The sequence below is a fragment of the Monopterus albus genome, unplaced genomic scaffold, assembly GCF_001952655.1.
Source record: "Monopterus albus unplaced genomic scaffold, M_albus_1.0 scaffold112.1, whole genome shotgun sequence".
NCBI lineage: Eukaryota > Metazoa > Chordata > Actinopteri > Synbranchiformes > Synbranchidae > Monopterus > Monopterus albus.
Window position 1 is genome coordinate 689,786 of NW_018127992.1, and position 14,752 is coordinate 704,537.

Below are 14,752 nucleotides of genomic sequence, written 5' to 3' on the forward strand. Positions count from 1 at the left end.
ATGTAATTATGTAAGAATGTTAACACTGTTATATTTTTTTAGTATATTACTTGTGTGGTGTAGAAGAGAATTATTTATGTAGAGATACTGCTTGCAAACCAATGATGTAAGATGATGTCATGGGGTAGGACTGGATAAGTCTGACTTCTTCCTACTCCATTCAAGCATGTACTAGGTATAAGCAAATTGATATTGGATTAGCATTTGTTGGATATGTGTAAAATTATGTGTGTTGATATATCAACTGTCTTTACATGCTTGACAGAACAAATAAATCAAACCCCATGTCTCCCTCCTTGACTATCCACTTCTTCTTTTCCTAAACATAGGTAGGATGCAGAGAGGTGTGTGTGTGTGATATGTTGCTTAGTAGCCTGTGCATCCTGTGTTTCAGCAGCTAGTACTAGGGGAAATATTGATCTAGAAGTTTCAGACAACCTTGGCTGTAGGAAGGCAGATACTCATGCTATATGTTGCCTGACCTAAAGTTGTCCCTGTCTGGCTTAATAGACCAGGAGCTACAGAAAAAGTCATTAATGAATTTTTTCCTGCCAGGGGAAACATACGCACTTGCTCTGGTCTAAATGTTTGTTTTGCTCCTGTGAGAGGGAGGCGAGGCTGTCGCACTGGTTTATGGAAGCCACCGCAAATGAAAATCAAAAGGAGCACCAGTAGTTGGAGATCCGTTTTCTAATAATAGAAGTTAAGGTCTGGGAGTAATGCAGAGCTTGAGAGGAGGTGTTTGCATAATAGGAAAGTGAGTGTGTGCTGCAGTGTGTGCACAACAAACTGAGGTAGGAAACACTCTTTTGCTGCATTTCCACTATCAGAACCTAACGAACGGTATACCCCGTACTTCCCTTAAACCTCATCAAACACAGGCATAACCAATCTGTAGCAGAAGCAAACGCAGAACACGTGACAAGTGTTACTCAGCGCAACAAGTTTTGGTAGGATCCGATAATGGAAAAACCCCTTTTGTCTCCCTTTGTCACATATAAACCCTTCCCATGCACATATTGTACATCACATTGGCTTAACTGTCACCTCTATGCCACGACATGAGCAACAGGACACAAAGCCGCCATACAACCGCTAGGCTTAAGAACCCTAGTGTGTAAATGTCAACCTCTTTTTAAACAAGTCTCTAACCTTGGCTGCCACCCCGCCCCTTTTTCAACTTGCATAATGTCAGCGGATTAACACTGCACTGTCAGAATTCTGGATATAGCACAGAAATACAGTCCTCACAGTAGCTCATTTTGCAAACTCAATTTGTACATCAAAAACTCCAATTTAACTCCCTTTTTTGTTGTTTACTTCACTGCAGCTTACTTACTCAGGGTGAGTCATAATCAGCAGCTCATGCACACTTTCTACCAGTTTTCTTCATTTATTCTATGGCCAGAAACATTTTCTCAGTTGTCAGTTTTTCAGAATCATTTACTGAAAACGGTACCTTCACACAGTGTAGATGGTCAGTATAAGTATGCTAAAAAAATACAGAAAAAGAAAAGATGAGTAATTGTAACTGATTAGAAAGTAGAGGCCTGAGGATAATATGACTACCACTGTAGCTGTAATGATTTCATGGAAGCCAGCAGTGTGAGCATGGCTGACAGGGAGATGATATACTATCTGTGCCAAGTGCTGCCTGACAGTAAATGTCTCCCCCCCTCCATGTTTACAGTCTTAAATGGATAATGGTCCATGGGCAGCTCCTAGTTAACCTGCACACGCCTGCTCCCATCTTCACATGACGGGAAAGAGAGCCTAAAACTAGCACCTTCACAAGCACTGGCGTAGCCTCGGGTTGAAAGCTGGTGTGTCGCTAATCACCTTAGCATCGATCATGTGAGTGCCCTGGCTTTGACCTCAGTGTATTGCGATTGAGATGCACTGTAGCCAAGCTGCACTTCCTACGGAGCAGTTAAAGGCACAAGGGCACATTAAAGCAGCACTAATAGGTGGAAAACATGAAGAAGCTATCGCTCAGTTAGGACATTTGACTGTGATTCTAACCGTGGGGTTACATAGTTTATCCCAGTGTGCTGTGTGCAGATAGCTCCTGATAATGCACTCTAATGCATCAGAATCAAGCTCTCTAAAATAAAAACACTGGAGTGGGTAATATTATGATGAATGTAATTTTTCTTTTCATAAAGTCGGGGGCGAGGTCGCCACAAATGATTCCCCTCGACTCAAGTCCGAGAAATGAAGCTTACTCTTTTCAGCAGTGGATAATTAGCTTAGCTGACAGTCGATCCCCATTTGTGACTGCAATTTTTTTCCTCCAACCCTAGTTTGGGACCATAATCCCTCCTCTGAGGATGTGCAAGTGACAGATGTATATTTTTTGCCCTTCTACAATATTCCACCAATTCCAGAGGGTACAATAATACCCATCAGCTCCTAGTAATTAGTGAGCATTTGAGATGATGCTGGGGAAACTGAGAGCCCTTTTGACCTCGACAGGAGCCGAGCTGTGAAACGCTTTGTGTCTTGTTGCGAATGTGTGTGTCTCTGGGATTCAGTGTACGCAGGGGGAGTCAAGTTAGGACATGTAAGCAGTGTGCTTCTGCCAGAGCACAAAGTGTACTCACACCACCCGTCATCTAAACTGCAGATTCAGCATTAATGCACGCACATTTAAAGAGCGCTGTAGTGTGTGAGGTTATAACTAAAACCCAGGCCTGCGTGTGCCTTTGAAAAGTTCTCTTCATGCCTGTTGTTGTTTTCAGCTGCCAACTTGTTGTTGACTGTCTGTGTCCAGCGATGTTATCACAGCTGATGATGCCCTTCTCTGTCAGGCCCTGACCCCTTACTCCCACTGAATTATCATCTGCCAGAGACAAAGAGAGGAAGAGCGAGGGAGGGAGGGAGGGAGGGAGAGGAGGGCTACAGAGAAGCAAGGGACAGAGGGAAGATTTGGCTGAGTGCCTCTGAGGTGTTTAATTGTCTTCACTGATGACTGCCCCACCTGCTCACTTGACACGCATTTCCCTGCCAAGACATGTCACGCATAAACAAATAACTCATGCACCAGCACCAGCTACACAGGTGAGGTTTATAGGGACCAAGTCTCAATCTCTCACCAGAAACAGCCTCCTAACATCTTAGTTAAATCTGGGAGATTACCTGAGATTATGGTGCCCAACTGGGGAACTGCCATTTAAACACAAAAAAAGGTTTTCTGGAATATTTTGAGCAATATCATTGGTCCAACCGGCCAAAACATCCTTTCCCTTTTCCTAATGAATACTTGCAGTCGAATGCAGATGAATAAGGTTCTAAAACATTATAACTTTCTCATTCCCCCCTCCTCCTGCTCTATGTTTCAGTTGAATCACAGGCTCCTTGAAATGAATTAACTAACAAGTGAATGCTCAAGGTCACAATATTATGTAACACGAAGAGAAATATGATGTCTCGGGCCTTCGACCTTGGTCATCTCCCTTCTATTTCACTTCAAATGATTTAGACAAGCACTCGTGCCATTAATTTTAATTATGCCACACGGAGAAAACATCAGCTCCAAGTAACAGCTCCAAGTAACGCCGCCTCTCTCCCCCTCCTGCAACCTTGATTTGATCATAAACATAGCAAAAATTCAGAGTTGTGGTGGTGGGTTCCTGAAAAAGAGCAAGTCAAAACTCCTCTAATTTCACCCCGTACAGTTTAGCACAACTCCAAAAAACAGTTGAGAAGTTTCAATTAGAAGGAGTTAGAGCTGCGGTGGCTTTGCACTCGATTCCCCCCTTTTCATTACAAACAGTAGTTTGCAAAGGTCAGCGCTGTCTGTCGGCTTTATTTGAGTGTGTCTGAAGACCCATTTAAGGCTGACTTTAACTTCAAATGTGCTGACCTAGACAGCGCTGATCTGTTTGAGCTCAGGGTAACATGCTGTGATTTCTCCCGCTCTCTCTACCCATCTTTCGACATTAGTCTCTCTCCCTGCTTCATTCATTTACATCACTTTCTAAAAGCCCTTTCAAAATATTTAAGCAGGCCAAATACCATGAATGAAATTTAAATAGGTCTTTAGTTAAGATGTGGGCATATTTTTTGGACTGAATACAAGCACACAGATGCACATTAGGTTAAACTGTAATAGCTTTACACATGCATCTGAAGGTGGTTTATTTGCTTCTGCAATTTATTTGTAACCAAAACATTTTACATTAAGAACATGTTCTTTTTGTGGACTCTGCTTTTGCTAAAATCTCATGTAAAAGTTGCTGCCCATGGCTGTGCAGTAGCCACAAGGCCTCTGCAAGTGTTAAATGTGTTTGTGCTGAGTGAAGTGTTGAATGCAAGAACTTGACACACAGAGTCACAAAGATGAGCTTCACATATTGACTAGTGATGTGATGAAGCGTGACTAAACATAGTATGCATATTAGCATTGCAGTGCATTTAATTTATGTGTACTCAGTGGACCTCTGCTGTCTGGACCCCATATTTAATTTCTGTAAAGTCATCTTGCAAAGAGAAATTACAGTGTATTTATATTAAAGCTACTGCAGGACAGGGAAAAATACACCTCCCCATGTTTCACCCTCATAGCCAGGTATGACACTAATCGTTTCAGACCAGGATGAAGGCATCAAGGGATGAAAAAAAAGACATGAAGGGGGGTTGGGAGGGTGTAATAGAAGGAAAAGAGTCAAAGAGTGAGAGCAGTGAAATGGCTGGAGGGGATGCTGTTGGCCAAAGTGGCCATTTGTATGTATCTGTGTGTGTTTGCGTGGCTACGGTAAATAGATGTCAGGCCCTATCATCCTTGCCAGCTAAATGAGCCATGGCACTCTCACTAGGTGAGGCCATGAGGGCACACAGGTTAGCTGTTACAGTGGCACACACACAATGCAAACATGCTTTTAATATCAGGAAAAACAAATAAATGTGTTGTCTGGCTCTGAAGCTCTGCTCGTCTGATACAATGTGCAAAAGTCTCCCTAAAAGCAACGATACAAAGTATGAAACTCCCACATTTGATAATGTTTCGGCTCATAACCTCAGGCCCACTGGGTAAGATTAAGCAGAGGCAAGAACATGTCTGGTTAGATCCCTCTAAACACAAACTGCCCTTAAAAAGCGAATGAGAGCTACAGATGCTGCTTGTGCACATTTGACATGATTTTCTGTGTGTTTGCGTGGAGGACATTGAAAACGTCCTGCCCCACTTCTCTCTCCTCATTTCTTGGGGAGTGTAGAGAGGGAGACTGCTGGCTGTCCCTTTCTTTAAATAGCCTTTCCCTGGGGACACTACTACTGGACACACGCAAAGTCAGCCCTGCTAACCCACCCACATTCTCCAGTCCATTTACCCTTCACAACACAGGAAACACGTATTCAGGTATCAGCGGTGTTAAACATAGCATGTTTAAAGCATCAAAACAGAACTTGATCGGTGTCTGTTCTCCGCAACCATCTCACGTATCCTCTCACTTGTCTCCCAACCTTCCTACTTGTCCATCAAATCCTTCCGCCACTCGCTCATTCACTCAGTCTCTCTTTTTTTGCCCTCTACTGTTGCTCTTTCCCCTCACTGGCTCACTCTGCTCTCTCATTAGAGCACATCCAATTTGCAGAGAGAGGGACGATATGAATCTTATCTAAGTGCTGCTTTAATTATTCCATCTTCAAGGTGCACACCTTTTTGAGGGGGCTGGGGTTATTAAATAGTGTCCATTTTAATCAAGGCAGGCTATAGCCACAAATTGGGCAGGTAATTAAAGGTGGAATAATGAAATTCAATTGAAGAGTCTACTACATTTTTCTTTGAACTGGGTTTGGCTCATTCTGCGTTCACCAATTGGCCTTCACTGACAGGCAGTAGTCTCATGGGAGTGAACTGGATTAATTTCTAAAGGATCTCTCTCATACATCTAGTCATCCTGCGCCCCTTCTCGTAGCCAAACTCTGCTCCTTCCTATACCTGTGTTTTGAGACAAGTGGGCCAGTAATGATAGCCCTTCATCGCTTTCTTTCCTCCTAGTCTGTTCTCTCTTCCTCAGCGTCCTCAGTCTTTTCTGTACTTTGTAATGAAGCATTACTGTCTCTGTCTCCAAGGCAGACAGCAATAATTACCAGCAAAGTGAAGTAGACTGCAGTGTAGCAGCTTCATATACCACAAAAGAACCTTTAATGGGATTAGAGTGTCCCTTTTATTGTGTACCTGTCATATGGAACAAGTGGCATTTACATGTATGTATTTGTGTTTCCTTAGCAACGAGAGAAATGACAGTGTCCAGCAGATTTTTATTGTTCGTCAATCAATGCTCTAATGGTTGTGTGTTACTTTGAGCATAAATAAAAGCTTTTGAATGGAGCCTGTTAGTTGACACTTGCTCGTCAGGTATAGTGTGTTTATTGCTTGCTTTTTGTATAGCTCCAGAGGGATAAGCTAAGGGTTCCAGACGCACTGCTGTCAGCCAAAAATCACTTAAAAAGTCACACACAGCGCTTCATCATGCGACATCCACAATTCCCATCTCTCAAAATGCCTGTACATTCTCGAGCGCATAATGACAATCCTTTCCTTCCCGCCCTTCACCTCATATGCATCTATCTGCCTCCCTTCGTTGTGCCCCAAGGAGCCCATGTGCCCTATCAACTGCACTCCAAACAAACAGCCGCTGGATCAGCCAGGCTCCCTGGGAGATGCCTCAGGGAGCGAGAGAAAAGAAGAAGTAGGGAGGAGAGAAGAAAAAGCAGATGAGGAGTGGAGGAGGAGAAGAAATGAGACGCACAAGTAGGAATTGCAAAAATGACGAAAGGGTGTTAGAGAAGTGGGAGCAACAGAGACGGGGAAGGAGGCGGGGGGCTTACATGTGGGAGTGTATATGTGTTGGGAGTGTATATATGTGTGTATGTGTGGATGTATTTGTGTGTGATGTGCCTGGGGGATTGGGCTGCAGAAAGAAGGAGCTCATTAGTCCTTAGTGTACTGTATATTTCAACTCCGTCTAGGTAAATACACTCAACTAGCTAAGAGGTCCTCACACCTTGGAGTGTTGTGTAATATTCACGTGTGCACACATACAAGCCTGTGAGTGTTGTTTTTGATTTTACTGTATCTATTTGCATATTCAGATTTATAGATGCATGCATATGAAGGAGTTTGTTAGCAGCACTCCAGTTGTGTGTGTGTGTGTGTGTATTTTTCTGGGGTGGTAAGAAGAACATGGGCGACTCCCCCTCTCTCCTGCACTGTGCTCCTGTTGATGCCTTGGCAGGCCTAATGCAAAGCCTCTGTAAGCAGGTAATTAATGGGAATGAACGCTGCAGCTCTGGATGGAGAGCACAAGCATGAGGGGGGAGTTTCGATGAAAGCTGAAGAAAACTCTGAGCAGTGGAGAAATAATGGCAGCCTCAACATGACATCGTGGATGTGAAATCAAAATGGCTGCCGTGCAAAAGGCTTTTATCTTCAGTGAATGTGCTGTTTGCTGAGTCACCGCTTAGCTCTTTAGCAACGCTTTATTACTCATTTCACACATTTGAGTTTTCCATCTGTCAAACGCAATGAAGAAAAGAACTGGGTCCAGGGGGAAGAGAAACAGATGACATTGATTGATGTGATGAGCAATCCTAGACTGAATGTTAGCAAAGCCGCTGGTGTGAAAGCAGGTGGCTGCACCATCGACCCACAGCACAAAAAAACAGTGGCGAGGCGAGGCACGTCACTGAAAGGACAAATCATTTAAGCTTAATGATGCGACTGTACGTGCCACCTGCATCGAATCCAAGTTGGAAACCCAGAGCTTCTATCTATACACTGGCATCATTAGCCGGCTTGTGTCCACTTCCTGAGTCAAGGGTCACAATGACAATTCGCCAGTACCATATTTAGGAACATCACCACCATCGCTCACAGCAGTAATGAGGGAGCAGCAGATGGATGCCATTCTAGAAACCGCTTTTAATGACCGAACAGGGGATTGGGCTCCCGTCTCCAATTGGATCCTGCGGATTCTCACTCTTAAAGGGCAACTGCCAAATATCCAAGCCAAAATAGAGGCAGGAGGGCTCTCTTCTACCAATTCCCCTTTTTTTCTTAGCTGTCTTGATCTGGCGATTATACTCTGTCGTGCTTGTAGCGAGTGGAAACAGTAGATGAGAGAGAAAGGGTATTGTCCACAGTTTTTATTTCCTTTCTGTGCAGGCTCACTGGAGCTGGCTTTGGTTTTATCCAGTGTCAGCCATTTGGGAGCGCCTTGTGCTGGCCCCTAGTCCCTGATTCCCACACAATCCTGTTTTGTAAATGGATGCTTTTGATGGCCAATCAATACTGGCAGATTAGGAATAGGCTTTAGCATTACAAAGGTGGTCCCACAACACTGTAATCCCCTGCCCACTTTTGTCCCTCACACTTTTGTTAGAAACACAGCATATAAATAGTTCCTCAAAATAGACAAGCTTAAGAGCTCTTCTCTGTCCCGTTTTCTGCTTTCAACTCTCCACCACCACATTGCGCATTAATGCAGTCATTTTGTAGGCTAATATTTTTAATTGCAGCACAGAGGCTGAGAGGTAGAGAGATTAATAACATGCTTATATTCTTCACACTTGTTTACCCTTGTGTGTTTTCAGCTGAAGCTCATAACAGCCAAAGGACTGCAAAATAGCTGTTCAGAAACTAGCTGTAAGCCTCCAGGGAGGAAGCAGACGAGAGGTTATACCATGGAGGGTACAGAGACAGGGAGCATCTCCCGGTCTCGTGAGGCCCCCTCGCTGTTACCTCATTTCCCCTGTTTGTAATTAGTCACCTGTATTGGCAGTTAGCCGGTGGAGATGAGGGCCTTTCAGGACATACAAGAGACCACTGGGGGACTGTTGCAACAGGATATCAGGCCCTCTTTATCAGATCCCAGAGGGTAGCCAGGAAAACATCTTAAGCAAACATCCTCCCAGGTAGTGTCCTCATTAGTACAATCATCACTATTAACAGCATTAGTGCCAGTGTTTTGATTGCTGTCATTACCATTAGCAGCTTGAGCAGCCCAGCTACTTACCAGGAAGGGGTTGGCAGTGGGGTATGACAGGTGTTTTTATTAGGCCTTGTTGACAGCCTGGAGCCAACAGGTTGTTGTTTCAGAAGCAAACAAGCCAGGGCATTTTCTTGCGGTGTCACATTTTCTCTTAATCTGTTAGCAGTTACAGATTATCTTCCTGTTTACAAGACCATCGGGCTGTGCAGCAACTTCAATAAAGTTTCATGGCAAACAAGCAAAGCCTGTGTAAAACCTGTTTGCAGATGACAATGAGACAGCACAAAAGGACATTAACCTGTGGCTATGAGGTGTGAGGATTTTTTTTTGTGTGTAACAGAACAGAATTAAGTGCAATCTCCAGGCAGCATGTACTCGTCCCTTAACTGCTCTCGCCTTGCCCACATCGGCTTGATTCATGAGGCCATTGAGCCTTGCTGCAGCAAATTGCTTTTTCTCCCATAATGCCCTGCTGGTAACTGCATGGCATTATGGTCAGTGAAATCTCAGGCAGCCCTGATGTTCAAATATCTCTAATGAGATTCAGGCTGCACGTCACTGACTTGCCTCTCTCACCCCTGTGTCCGAGTTTTAAATCTTATCTAAAATGGCAACATGTCTCTAAACAATTATCGGCTGGCAACCAATATAGTAGGTACATAAAGAAAGAAGTACCCTCTTGTGAAAGAGGGATTGTACTGTGTTCCGAAAGAAGGGCGAACAAGGAGACAGGACAGTGTCTGGTAGAGTGGATGGAGGAGAGAAGATAATGGAGAGATAGTGTGCCTACAGGTGCACAGAGGATTTGTATTATTTCCAGCATGTTGTTGTACTGACTTACATATATCCTAGGCCATCATGATTGGCAGCTCTTGTGTCAGTGAGGGAACGCGTGCACGGGGGAATGGATGTGCTCGCACCCATGTGCAAGTGCACATTCCACTGCTGATGTCGTCCGTTTTACAGCTGACCCCGATGTGCTGTGTGCACGGTTGGGCAGAGACAGCCACCTGGGAGCACAGAGGAAGTAAAAGAAGATAGAGAAAGAAAGAAAACATTTCAGAAAAGGAAACACACAGGTCTGTTACATGTTCAGCCAGTGTCACCGAGGGACATAGCAAGGAGAGCTTGTGATAGAGACAGAGGGAAAAAGGGAGTCAGAAATAAGTCAAAGAGGTAACCGAGTGTAGTGGTACAGTACAGAGAAGCAATTCACATGATCGACAGAGCGAGGCATATATACTGTACCAACAGAGTGAGACATGTTTGAGGAGAGCATCTGAAAGTAACACTGTAAATGTGTGATATTACACCTGCCAAAACCCTCTTTGTCTTACCAGCTTCCTCTTCTCCTTATCATTATGTAGTTACATCTTGAATACCCACACAATATATATTAGAAATACAGAGAATGGAAGGAGAGAGATAAAAGAGTCCCATCAAAGATGGCAGCCATTCTCCAACTCATCTCTGTCTTTCTCATTTCAAGTGGTGCTTTTATGCACACTGTGACATCTCCCATTCCGGACCTATGATCAGGTGGTGGTACTAACAAGCATTCAACGGGGAGAGATTAAACACACAACTGTCAGACGCCACACCCGACGCATTAAATTACAGCTGCTTACATGTGACATTAAAAAACCTGCCAGGATTAGACACATCAACAAAAGAGATACAGAAAGTGAAAGAGAGGGGAGGGAGATAGGCGCTGGATGTGATGTCGAAAAAAATTAAAGCCTTTCAAATACTTACTGACTGTTCTTCTAAACTCTGAGATGGAAAGGATAGAAAGAGGGTGCAGTAGAAAGCATGCTAAAACAGGGAATAATGCCCCCAATGGGTGGCCAGGGGGGACCATAGCCCCCAAACTAAAATGACTGCCATTCATTTAAGATGCAACACATTCTCAAGAAAACAAATTATTTTTGTACTTGATTTTGAGATAAAACAGTTGAAATGGAATGTTGGATGGAGTTAATTCATACAAACTGAGATCAGCCAAGGAATTAAACAAGATGTGGTTTATTTTATACTATAATACAGTATCTTTACCTTTCTTTTAACTTGCGTAGCTTAAAATTCCTCTGCAGTATATAACCATTGTAGAGTGCCACCCCAAGATTTTCACTGGCCCCATCTGGACCACCCCACTAAATATTTTCTGTAGGCGCCACTGTGACTGCGTCTGATCTCTAGTTGGAAAGTAATGTACCCCCTGAGCCAGTACATATTTGGGGCAGCTTTTAACTGTGGGTCATCAGCAGCCTTTTATATCATCTACCCATGCAGCATGTATAATGGGAACAATCTTGCCATATTTTTTCCCATTTGACTGACAGTAGAACAAGTTGTTCAACACATGTAAATTAATAACAAGGCATTAGATTTAGAGGAATGTCTGTGTGTCAAACGTAGCACCTGACAGCTTAAATCTAAATCCCCTAGTGCATTAAATTCCAAACATCTGTTACTCCACGGAAGTAAAGAAAAAATCATTTGCAAATGCTTCAGTCTAATTGCATCCACCTTTTCCTGAGGAGCAGATGCAGACTGTACGCTCAGGGAGCGGGTCTGAAAATAACTATTGGCATCCACCCAGGACACCAACATCTTTACAGTCTAATCCTTCATTGAGGCCATTGTCAAAGCCATGGGGGTGATATTGATTGTAATCTGAAAAGAGAAATCTATGGGTTTTACACACTCAATGGCTGCCTCTCTGGTGCCTAACATGGGAGATGAATCACACCCCCCTTAAGGCCCATTATTCAGCCATTATTGGCAAATGCTTCTGCTTACTTAATTGGACAACTTTTCTGCAACTGCCAACCCCCTGGGCTGGCCAAGACAGAGCCTAAGCCAATCAGCCTAATTGATCCCAGCAAATGGTATTAGTCACCACTTGTGGTTGCTGATGGTGGGATCATTTTTGGAGAATGCATGATGAGTTAAGGCTTAATTTCTAGCAGAAGGGGAATGTTGTAGAATGTTGGCAGAGTTTATGTTTTAATACCAACAGAAATTGAAAAACTTGTTTATTTACTTTTTTGATTTGGTAACTCATTTCCAAGGAACCTTGCCAGTTTGTGTGCTACGGTCAGCTCACTGAGAAACAAATCATTAGTCTAGAAAATACTGGATTTACTCAAAGTTAAGAGGAGACATTAGATTAGTAAATAAGAACACTAGGCTGAAAAAAACAATTACAAAGCTTAATACCAATGGGCAATGTAGGCCACCCAAGCAGTCTTCTTCATGGAAAGACAGGAGACAAAAAAGGACTCTCCTAAGTGATTTAGTGTGGTCTCTGTCAGCAAACATCATTCCATGTCAGTAGATACCAAAGCTAATACGCCTCGATTGCTTGGAGAATTACGATGTTCAGAGGCACAGCCAAAGACAAAGCTGTTATTTCCAACTCGTTTCATTTCTGTGGTGTTAAAAAAAAAGAGGTGGGAGTCAGGGGTAGGTGGGTGGAGGGCGGGTTAGCAAGGGGAGAGACTTGCCCTGGAGTCAAACTTAGACTTCCAAGGCTCCTTGTGTTTCTTGTTAAAGCTCTCACAGCCAAGAATGATGCACTATTCATAGGTCCTGAATGAGAAGAAAGGTTTTGGCTCAAATAAAAATAAACAGAATCAGATACATTAAAAGCAGAGTATTTAGTTCAATTGAGTTCATCTTCATTGTAAGATAGAGTGAGGTAAGACCGAGCTGTTGTGCCATAAGGTATTATCTAATGGGTGTGTGGACAGAGGTAAGAATCTGCTGCAAATGGGTTCAATCAAGTGACTGTTGTAGTTTCTGCACATACATCAGCAACAAAATCAAAGGAAATAAAGACGAGGAGAGAGAGAGGAAGACAGAGGGGCGCTCAGCGGGCATTTTAAACACTTTGGTGTTGAGCGTACACATACGGATTCTGGTCCTATCACTCCAGCTGGAGTCAAAGACACATTTACATTCCACTGCTGATTAGAAACATAAAAAGAATATCAGGAGAATCTGTGGAGTTTGAGATTTCTAATCACACCCTCACAAGGTTTTTTTTTTGTGTGTGATCGTACCTCTTCAAGTGGAGAAGTTTGTGATAAAGTAAAAGAACAGCTTTGAATTTGATATTGTGCTTTTGATCCAATCTGGTATCTCCAATATATATAGGAGGGCAAAGGCAGAGACAGAGATATAAATAAATAAATGGGGGACGAGGAGTCAGGCCTGTGTGTGGACGCCTGCTGTCAGGTCCTTCTGTCAGTGTGAAATATTGCTGATCCCACTAGACTTCCAGTGAGGAGGTGCTCGTAATAATTCAGTCCTTGTGGGGGGTTCAAAATGTCATCTGTCTTACCTACCTCTGAGAGTACTAGTGTCCTCCAAGTAGAGTTCTACAGCATAAGGATGATTATTTATAGACCTAAGAGTGCAGGGATTTATTTAAGGAGCTATGTAAAGCTAATGCTGTTATTAGCACTGCTCATGAGCTAGCAAGGGACTGTAATACTTACATCAAATGCTGTATTTTATTCATAAATGCTGACTGACATTGAAGCAGTGCTTAAGTGTGACCAGCTACCTAACAGTGCAGTGTGCTAGATGGACTTCTGCAGGATATATTATTCTTTAAGTGCTTATACAAGCAAAATGTTGACACAGCAACGTTCCTTTTCTATCCAAAGAGAAACTGACTGCATTATACACATTAATTACCTATGGCAGGGATGATGGCTGTGGTATGCCTTTTCTGACGGGCCACTTTTAAACACTTTTTGCTTGCACACATGACCCCTTACGCAGCCCCTATCGCTCCTCAGCAAATCGATAACCCGCTCCGACAAGTGGAGACTCCCTGTCACCGGCTCCTCAGCCAATGGAAATCAATAAAAAACAATACCCATCTACATCCACAAGCTCAAAACCCATTTGTTTTTCCTGTTTACTAGTGGCGGGTGCTATTCTATCAAAATGGCCTCAGACAATGAAAAGAAGAAGTATGAGGGTGAGGGGGAAAGCAAAAACAAATATGGAGAGAAATGCCATTATTTCAGCATCTCTTGGGAAGTATTCAGTGCACAGATGGCTGATCTTTAATGTCTGTTGATGTGGATTTCCATTATTACAGTGGATGTATCTACAGTCATGTATCTAAATCTAAAAGCATGCATGTTGTTGTATTGTTTATTTTTCTTTTTTGCAACAAATGTCACTGCCACAGTCATTCCACACGTCCACATAGTCTAATTTAACATTCATATGCTGGCACTGAGCAATGTGCGTCTCGGTAATATGCTCCCTAGCTTCTTTGTGTCAGTACTTATGCTCTCACTTTCAGGAAGATGGTCTAATCCATACTCAGCTGTTAGCGACTGATATGTTTGTTGTGTATTAAATATTTGGTGGGTTTCCCTGCCTTGCTGTGATACCCACAGCATCGACTGATTGGTGGAGATTTAGTATCCGAAATGCTTCTGTGTTTGAATTACAAAATATGTGCATAGTGAAGATTGGCTGGCACGTATGCCGTTGCACTCCCACACAGGCAAACACAGAAACAAAAAGGGCTTTGTTTCAGTCAATTTAATGGATGCCACAATATGCTCTTTATAATGCACCGAGGAAAATAAAGAAACAGATAAATGAGCTGGTACTCTATGTACTATAGCATGAGTCCCTGAGTAGTGTACATTGACTCAGTAGAGGAAGTGCTCGTCGTCTTTTTTTTTTTTTTTTTTTTTTTTAAACCATGTACACCAGGGGTT

At 43.1% G+C, this 14,752-nt stretch overlaps 1 protein-coding gene and 1 long non-coding RNA gene across 2 annotated transcripts in view; one reads left to right on the forward strand and one right to left on the reverse strand.

Annotated features, from left to right (window-relative positions):
- pcdh7b (protocadherin 7b) overlaps window positions 1-14,752 on the forward strand; it is a 104,986-nt gene that overhangs the window by 67,054 nt on the left and 23,180 nt on the right.
- The window catches only part of LOC109966513 (uncharacterized), a 321,406-nt gene that overhangs the window by 36,262 nt on the left and 270,392 nt on the right, over window positions 1-14,752 (reverse strand). The window contains exon 2 of the long non-coding RNA XR_002275780.1: window positions 9,838-10,006. This is a non-coding gene — a long non-coding RNA (uncharacterized LOC109966513). The remainder of the gene's footprint in view (window positions 1-9,837; window positions 10,007-14,752) is intronic.